Raw genomic sequence first — 10107 nt, forward strand, 5'->3', positions numbered from 1 at the left:
TAAATACAATAATTATATATTAAATATATTAAATACTCTTCTCCAACACCAAACTCAAACACATCAATTCTCCTTCTATCATCCCTAGCCATTGTAGATTACCTTACACCATGTGTTTACCGGAAGAGGAAATGTATGTTTCTTGAATTAGCATTTGTGTTCTCAGCTGTTCTCATACGGCATTTTTCTCAGCCATATGTAAACTGCACCTCAACTTGTCTGTTTGCTAGTAATTCTGTATGTTAACAGTTCTTTTGCATGTAACTTTGAACTAGCGATAGTAATGTGTTAAGCAGATCAAAACCAACCCAAGAATAAAAAACCAACAACCATCCTTTGATGGGGAGGCAGTTTGTGAGAGAATTCTCTCTACTGTCTCCAGTCTGCAATAGAGTGCTTTGAATTTTGTAATCTATCTTATTGGCAAGTGACCTACTAAAAGAACTTTTTATGTTCACTAACGTTAAGATGTCAGAAAGGTACCGTCTTAAGAGGTCAAAGGAGGAAAAAAATGGAAAGTCTTCGCCAAAATTACATTTGTAGATTTTGTTTTCCTGGACTGACAGAAGCCTGGATGCAGAGATAATACATAGATGACTGGAATTAATTCAAGATATTGCTGCTTTTAAAAAAATGGGTGAAAATTTATAAATCATACTGGTTTTTCATTAACTCATTCAGATGTATTTTGTTTTATAAAATGAATCACAACTAATTAACACAATTAATTCATTATAATACAAGTTTGAGAAATCCCTTATTGTAAGCTGTCTTTCACCTCATTTATGTATTTAGTACTACTCTTCTTTCTCTCCCTTCTTAATCTTGTTCAAGATCCATGGAGATGTGTATTAGTAAGAAAAAGAGAGGAGGTACTTTCAGTAGAATATCAGACACAGAAAACTCACACTCATTGGACCCTCAAGCAGGGTCCTGAGGCCGTAAATGATACTGGGTGGGTGGGAGTCAGGGTGAACTTGAGAGTTGGGGCAGATGGGGGGAAAATATCTCTGGGGGCTAAACCAGGTCCAGGGTCTGCAGCCTGATGCACATTTCAGATTACTGCTTTGTTCAGGATAAAATGCAAATGTGATATTGCTCCTGGCTTTCACACATTCTTTTGTAAATTCTATGGGGAAATCCCTTGCGGTTTCCTTTGAAGGGAAAAAGTCATAGATCAGGAAATGTATTACCTATTGTAGTTAATTAAAATAGTATAAACACCTATGGGGCTAGAGGAGGTGGAGGAGGGGTGAGAATATCTCACAACAAAGTTCAAATTACATCAAACTAGTGAAGTTTACCGGATTACCTGGAAGAAGCTTTGAATAACAAGAACTTGGCTGGTGCAAAGAGTTCATTTACTCATTTGGTAACCAAAAGTGTGGAGGTTCAAGTACTTCAGAAGAAAGGCTTAGCAATTTACAAATATAAATGATTGAAAACTCAATAGAGCACATTTCCACTTTGACACGTATAGGTTTGTTATGTGCAAGAGTCTACTGACGACAACTAGGAAGTTGTTTTTAGCCAGATATTAAGCTCCAAGGACTATCTCCCACCATGCTAGTGGGTTAACAATTAAAAAGAGGATGTCTGTTGAAATCTTCAACACTGTAGTGATTTATAGGACAAGAAAAAAAGAATAACAGTGTAAAAGTTTACCATTTGAAATCCTCACAAGCAAACAGAAGTTTGAGCACTTGTCCTAATGTCTTTCTAGAATTTGCGGCCTCTGGTTCTCAATGAAAATAGTATTAGTATTGCAGGCCAGATGATTCTTTGTCCCGCGGTTTGAGAATGTCAGCAGCATCCTGGCCTTTGACCACTAGACAGGGGTATTGTGTCACAGAGCAATATCATGGAGTTTGGGTAAATGAAAACAAAATGAAATTTACTGAAGGAGAGACAGTGTGGATTGGGGACACATCTATTATCACAGAGTGAAAACAACCACATCACTGGACTACAAAACAGGAGATAGTCTTATATGACTTAGATCAGAAATTAAATGTTAAAGAATTCATAACTGACTGAAAGACCAGGGAAATACCCTTTGTTGTTAGGGACAGAAGTAGAAAGTCAAATAGAATGAAGGAAGGATGGGATAAGGAAAGCAGAAACTCATGTTTAGGGCGAATAGAGGGTAAAAATCAGGCAAAGCAGCTAAGACCAGACCCTACCCCTTCAAAACCAGAGAGTAGACTACACTGCCTTTGGTGGAGGACCTCAGCCTTTAATAGGGCCACAATATCGGGCGGCAGCTCTATTAAGAGCCACTGAAATTGCCTCATACACCCTAGCGCCTGTGTGGTGCTGGCCTTCCAGGTATTTTGGGGTTGGTTTGTTTGATTTTTAATTGGTTTTACTCACCAATTTTATATACACTGTGTTTCACACTAGTCTTCATTCACATTGTGTTTCTTTCAAATATTGTCATATATTTTATTTTATAAAATCAGTCCCCATGGCTTTCCTGTTCTTTCCCTCCCAGTTCAATCCTTTGACTAGGCTAGGGAGATTGAAACCAAGGCACACACCCTGTGCTAACACCGTCACAGTGAAAATGGCCAATCCACAAGACCACAAATTAGGATACATTCTTACATTATTGGAAAGGGGACTAACGATTACAAACCTGGCTATGAGGCCACCAAGAGAGTTAAAGGCATGACTCTAGAAGAAAGACTTCGGCAGCAATAGGTCAATAATACATAAGTGGAATTATATGATTGGTTAAAGGTACGTGCCAGTTGGTTACAGACTGGTGTCAGGATGGAGACAACACAGATTTTTTTTGTTAACCTGTATGGTTGTGGTTGCTATACCTTTGAGTCAAAAGTAAACCTTAGCTGACCGTGAGCAGGTTTTCAGAGGCAGTAAATCACACGCGAGGAGACTGCCAACCGTTTTCCTATGGAGGAGCTAGTGGATTCACTCACTGGTAATAATACAGTTTCCTTCTCTAAGCTACCAGAGCTCCCTAACCTGTCTGGTAGTCTATCAAAATGACAGCATGTAGGGAGCTCTGGTAGCCTAGGGATTATACATTGAACTGCAATCCCAAAGGCACATTGTTCAAATTTACCAGCTGCTCCGCTGGAGAAGGATATGTCATCTCCTCTCATGCTATTAAATTACCTCTGAAACACCACTGGAGGGTCAGCCATGGGCCAGTTGCAATTTGGTAGCACACAACAACAGCATGCTAAAGCAGTGGAACTCTTGTGATCTCATGGTAAGAAGCTGTGCTGCAATTCTAAAGACAAATGGCTCGAATTAACCACTTGTTCCATGTGGCAAAGATGGGCACTCTCCTTTCATGTGAATTACTACCTCTGGAAACTAATTGGAATGTCAGTTATAAGTCGACTCAATGGCACACAACAACATGCTAGGTTAGTTGAGGTCTTCTTCAACTAGTTTTTCTATTTTATTGTCTTAGTGGGTCACTCTGGGAGAGACTGACCCTTCCCTTTCTTGTGTTTAGCTATATTTTTAGAACTAGATTAAGATTAAGCAAAAGATGGTTCTTCCCTTAGACCCTGTATTCCATCAGCCTGTTCAACCTATAGGGAACTCTGATGGCCTAGTGGTAAGAAGCTGCACTACAATGCTGAAGGCACATGGTTTGAATCCACCAGCTGTTCCATAGGAGAAAGATGAACAATCTCCTCTGAGTTGAATAAACTGCCTCTGAAAACCCAGAGTGTGAGCTATGGGTCAGTTCTCACTTGAAGGTAAAGATATAAAATCCTAGATTATTTTTCTCCCACCCTCAGCTGAATCTTTTCTAATCTGGTCCACTGGATCCTTGCAGTGCATTCCCATCAATAAGATTTCCTTTCCTAATAAACCAAAACTAGATCAGGCCAAGAAATCTTGAAGACAGCTACCCAGCCAACTGACTGAAAAAGATCCATATGTATTCCCATCCAAGATGGGTGATCCAACAGAGTGTGGAAATTATCAAACAATATCACAAGAAAATAAAGTTTTGCTGAAGATATCCAAAAGTGTCTGGAACAATGTATGGACAGAGGACTGCCAAAGATATATGCAGGGTTTAGAAGAGGCCAAGCACTAAGAATATCATTCTCAAGGTTAGATGGATCTTGGCTGAAAGCAGAGTCCCTGAAGGATGTCTATCTGTATTTTCTCAACTATGCAAAGACATTGGACTGTGTGGGTCATGACAGACTGTGGCTAACCCTAAGAAGAATGGTAAACCCAGAACACTTGATTGTGCTTATGTGAAACATATACCTATACCACAAAGCTGTTATCCTAACAGAGCAAAGGAACACTGCATATTCAAAATCAAGGAGTGATGTATCCTTTCTCCAGACTTTTTCAATATATATGTTGAACAGATCATTCAAGGAACTGGACTAAGTGAAGAAGGTGGCATCAGGATTGGAGGGAGACTCATCAACAACCTGCATTATGTTGACGACACAACCTTGATCACTGAAACGGAAGAGAACTTGAAGCACTTGGTGCAGGAGATCCAGGACTGCAGCCTTCAATATGGATTACATCTAAGCATTAAATAGACAAAGATCCTCATTACTGGGTCAAAAGGCAGTATAATAATAGAGAAAGATTTAAGCTTGTCAAAAATTTCATCTTGCTTGGTTCCAAAATCAACACTCTTGGCACAAAAATATCAGGAAGACAAAAGACATGTGGTTTTCAGAAAGTCTGCCATCAGGGACATCTGCAGAGTTCTGAAGAGCAATGATATAAGTCTAGAGCTAATGTGTGCCTGATTCAAGCCATGGATTTCTCAATTGCTTACTATGCACCTTACAACTGGACTATAACTATGGATGACAGAAGAAGAATTGGTGCCTTTGAGTTGTGGTGCTGGAGAAGAGTATAAATCTTACCATGGACTACCAAGAGAACAGGTCTGTGCTGGAGAGGACAAAACCAAATTGCTCCCTGGAGGCAAGAATTGTGAAGCTGTGTCTGACATACTTCAAGCATGTTGCCAGGAGGGACTAGTTCTTGAAGAAGGACATCATGCTTGGAATGGTAAAGGAGTCGGCACAGGAGAAGACAACCTTGGATTAGATGGATTGACACAGTGACTATGGCAATGGGGTCAGTTGTGTCAAACATGGTCAAGTTGGCTCACGACAGGACAGAGTTCAGAGCCTATTCATAGGTTCACAATGAGCGATAATTGACTCGATAACACAAAGCAACAACAGCATCTTTTGATCCGTCTCCAGGTCCATTTGTCAGTCTGTCTGTGACCATGACCCTTGAGATTCTTTCTCTCTAGGGAGCAAACTCCAACATAAACCCATTGGTAAGATTACTTTTTCAATCATGTCTATTTCTGGCAATCCACTGCAAAGATCTACCTATCACTTTTATTGTACAACAAGACGCTTGGGCACAGGCTATCTTACATCTGTTTGGAATAGACCCTTTGGGAATAGATTCTGATCTCTTAACCTGGTTCAAACTCCAGCTATACTTATAGCAGCAGCAGTGGTGGCTAAAGCAGAGGACCAAAGACCTGACACGAGATGAAGTAAACTCTGGGACTTCCACCCTCTACAGAACCAGAGCTCAGAGCTCAAGACTATTGGAGGACTAGAGTGCTTAGGGGTGGGGAGAGTCAATATTGGTGGGACTGAGAACTTTGTAATACTGGCCTAAAGCTGTAAGACTCAAAGCTGAGGTGTCCAAGAACACATTTCAGAAGCTGTCTTGTTTCTGTTCCTAACCTAAATATATAGCCTTTTCACTTCCCAGTACGGTTCTGTGTGGTCAATGAGCTATCAAATAGGAATCTGGAGTAAGTAAAGCAGTAAGATTAGTGTTGAGATGAGTAGAAAGAGATGATTTCATGGGAATTTGTTTTGTATTGTTGATGAGGATAGTTCCCCTTTGTGAAGTTAATAAAGGTCATATATAGCCATCTCCACTTGGACCTTGCTCTTTTTATAATGGTCTAGTTAGCATCAAAGTTAAATAAATGGTTGTTTAGAAAGGCAGGTTTTAAAGATTCAATGTGGATTTCAAACTCATATTAAGACTTTAAAATGAAGTTAGGGCTCTGTTTTCAGACTGCTCTATTTATATACACAATCAAGTGCCACTGTTTTTTCTTTTACTTTCATAAAAAATCCTTTAAAAATGTAAATAAAACTATTTCACTTTCCTACTCAAAACCCAGCAATGGCTTCCCACCTCCCTCAGAAAACAAACCCAGGTCATTTCCATAACCTATATGTTGCTGTTGTTGTTATGTGCTATCAAGTTGGAACTGACTCATAGCTGACCCTCCAATGGGTTTTCAGAGGCAGTAAATCACACAAGAAGAGACTGCCCATCCTTCTCCTGCAGAGGAGTTGTCAGATTTGAACTGTGTGCCTTTGGGTTTGCAGCACAGCTTCTTACTACAAGACCACCAGAGCTCTGTACATGGTCCTAGTCAATTCTCCAGGTTCTAAAATCAGTTTCGCTAATCTTCTTTTAGCTACTTAACTTCTGTGTTGGTCCATCATTCTGCCCTACTACCTTGGTTCTTGCTAATGTTTTGCAGGTACCTTTTTGTGATTATTTGTTCCTCATATTGGAGTCAATGAATACAATAACAGAAAACTAATCATTTATATACCTTATAACATATATAACATATCATAGATCATACATAATACATAATATAATGAAGCAAATTCAAATCATATTTTTAAATTATTTTGTTAATTACTTTGTAGTTTATGCAGGTGTGCTTGTTTATTATTTGCTCTTATTAGTACAGTATTTGTCTGTTTGCTATACTGGTGTAACATGTGGGTTGCTGTGGCAATGGAAGCTTTGTCACTGGTTTTTCAAATGTCAGAAGGGTTACCTATTGTGAAAGGTTTCAGCAGAGCTCCCATATTAAGAAAGACAAAGAAGCAAGACTGAACACCCATGTCTGAAATAACAGCCCTTTGAAAGACCTATGAACAATAGAGGAATATATTATATTAGCGGTACAGCCCAGATTGGAAACCACTTAAAATGGAGAAGCAGCAGCTGCAAGCACCTGTTAATAATGGGAATGTGGAAAGTATAATGTGTCTTGGAGATGGTACGGCCAGGGTAGTCCTTGGAGGCAAAAATGACAATGCTTTATCTCACATACTTTGGGCATGTTGCTAGGATAAGCTAATCTCAGAAGAGGGATACCATGCTTGGAAAGATGGTGGGTCAGTGAAAGAGAGGAAAACTCTTGACGATTTAGAGTGACACGATAATTACAGCAATGGGTGCAACTGTGTCAGAGATGCTGAGGATGGCACAGAATAGGACAGTATTGAGACCTGTTGTTCAGAGAGTCACTATGAATTGTACTGGACTCCATAGCACCTAACAACAACAACAATAATGTGAAACTAACATTTTTAAATGCCTCAGGCAAAAGAACTCCTGACTTTGTAATAACGGTGTGAACTACTTATCGAGCTAAAACTGCTTTACATTTCTCTCAAAACCCCTCTTGTTTCTCTTTTTCTGTTTGCTTCAGCAATTCATGGCTAGAAATCAAATTTCCTTGGGAGTTTTAATAATTGTAGTGACATATATTTTAGTATGTGTCCCCAAAACAGGTTAATGTAAAGCTTTCCAGAACTTTACACAATATTACAACTACCCTTAGAATATTGACAGGACTAGCTCAACATGTCTGGGACATGACTCCTGATCACAGCACTTAAGAAAAGAAAGAAGACTGTCAAAATACATCACATTCTGCAGCCCACGTTCCTCGCATAAATAAGCTACCCACTCTCCAAGATGGGAGAAACATTTGGAAAGTTTATACCTTCTAGCTAAGATATACTGGTATATAATAAACTTTTTCTGCTCCACCCCCTTCTTGTCTCTGAGACTGGTTTTTGTGGCCTGTAATAGATCTATGGCTTTAAGAATTTTTTTTTTTTTTAGCTTTTAATGAAAGTTTATAAAGAACTTGGATTTTCATTCATTTATTGTTGCACATTTTCTTCCCTGTTCCCCTCATCCCAGTTTGCTTTTTTCTTGGGAGAAAAAAAGGTTTTTCATTGTTATACAGTCTCACTCACCCCCCACTGACCACTTGACTATGAAACTCTTATTCTGAACTCTTGCTATGCCAATGATACCTTATCATTTTTTTAAACAGTTTTCTCCCTTGTTTGTTTCAATGTTGTGTACATTATTTTCCCCTCTTTTCCCCCAACCCCCGTATCAGTCTTGTTCTGTAACAGTGGCATTATGCAGTACTTGTCCTTTTGTGACTAGGATATTTCACTCAGCATAATGTTCATTTTGTATAATATTTCATAAGTCCTTTGTTTTTCAGTGCTGTATAATATTCCATTGTGTGAATATACCACAGCTTCTCTATCCATTCATTTGTTGATGGGAACTTGGGTTGTTTCCAAATCTTTGCTATTGTGAACAAAGCAGCGATAAACATGGGTGTGCATATATCTACTTGGGTTGCAGTTTTGGTTTCTTTGAGGTATATTCCCAGTCATGGAATTGCTGGGTTAAATGGTATTTCTATTTCCAACTTTTTGAGAAAGCGCCATACTGCCTTCCATAGTGGTTGCACCACTTTACACTCCCACCAACAGTGAATAAGGGTTCCTTCCAATTTCTCCACAACCTCGCCAGTATTTGTTGTTTGCTTCTCTGTTAAGTTTTGTTAATCTTACTGGGGTGAGATGATATCTCATAGTTGTTTTGTTAACAACTTCTTTACGTTATCTTTTCGAAAGTCACTTTTCTAGCCAATGTATGTGTCCATCTCTTCATCTTTTGCTCTGCTTTTTCTACTATTTTATATCTTTCCTCATACATCCTATCTTTGTGTCATATAGTCTAATGTATTTTTTAGATTCTTTCTAAGATCATTGAATGCCTATAAAGTTGTTGATATACAATATTCAATTAATGCAGATTTGAAATTAAGATGATGATCTGAAACTCACAGAACTTGAATGAGATAGTAATTATGAAGACAGTTTTTTAAAAAGCCTCACTTCCTCAGCAGTAGAGTTGCCAATAGAACCAATGATCCAGTGAAAGTGTATTTTTAACTTGACAAAGTATTTATTAGTACTTTGTGACATTCAGCTGGGAAATGTTAGTCCTCATGGTGAATCTGCACTTGGTCTAATTACCTGTGGGTATTACTGTTTTTGTCTCTGTGGACTTGGAGATTTCTAGCTGCTAGACCTTGCCATGCTAATGAGATTCTGTTTTAGATCTGAAAACACATCATCATGCATATGATTTGCAGAGTGCTCCTTCCCTGCAATTTGAGCTGGGCAAATCCAGATGCCGTCTTAAAAACCATGGACGTTTCTCTCAGTTCTCAAACTTTCCAATCAACTATTTCAAGAAGTTTCTATAACTTCCTCACTAAAACTTTGAATGTGAGAAGAACTAGTTTCTTTTAAAGCAAAGGGCTCTTACACGGAGCCATTTTAATTTCCATGATAAATATCAAACCCTACCTGGTGCTCCTGCTGGAAAAATCTTCTCTTTGCTTCATGCAGAAATGTAATCTACATTGAAGGCTCTTGGATTGTTGGCAGCAAGTGAATGAGGTTTTGCAATCTTCATAACTTAGGTTGTTGATGAGTCTTCCTCCAATCCTGAAGTCACATTCTTCTTCATACAGGTCAGCTTCTTGAATGCTTTCTTCCACATTGAAATTGTATGGGTGTGGAGAAAAGATATAATCCCGACACATCTTTGCTGATTTCAAACCATGCAGTGTTCCCTTGATCCATTTGGGAAATGGCTTCTTGATCTAAGTATATGAGTTTAAATGAGCACAATTAAGCATTCTGGGAATACCATTCTTTTCAACATTAACCATAATTTGTTAAAATCCACACAGTCCCATGCCTTTCCATACTCAATAAAACACAATAATCATCCTACCAGTATTTTCTGCTTTCAGTCAAGATCCATCTGAGATTAATAATGATATTCCTCATTCCACATACTCTTCAGAATCCAGTGTGACATATAGGTCAACTATACAAATGGACTTAATCTGGCAGACTACACATGAATCAGACTGACTACATCTGTGGAATAAGT

Source organism: Elephantulus edwardii, unplaced genomic scaffold (assembly GCF_000299155.1).
Source record: "Elephantulus edwardii isolate Elephantulus edwardi_28Jun2011 unplaced genomic scaffold, EleEdw1.0 scaffold00004, whole genome shotgun sequence".
NCBI lineage: Eukaryota > Metazoa > Chordata > Mammalia > Macroscelidea > Macroscelididae > Elephantulus > Elephantulus edwardii.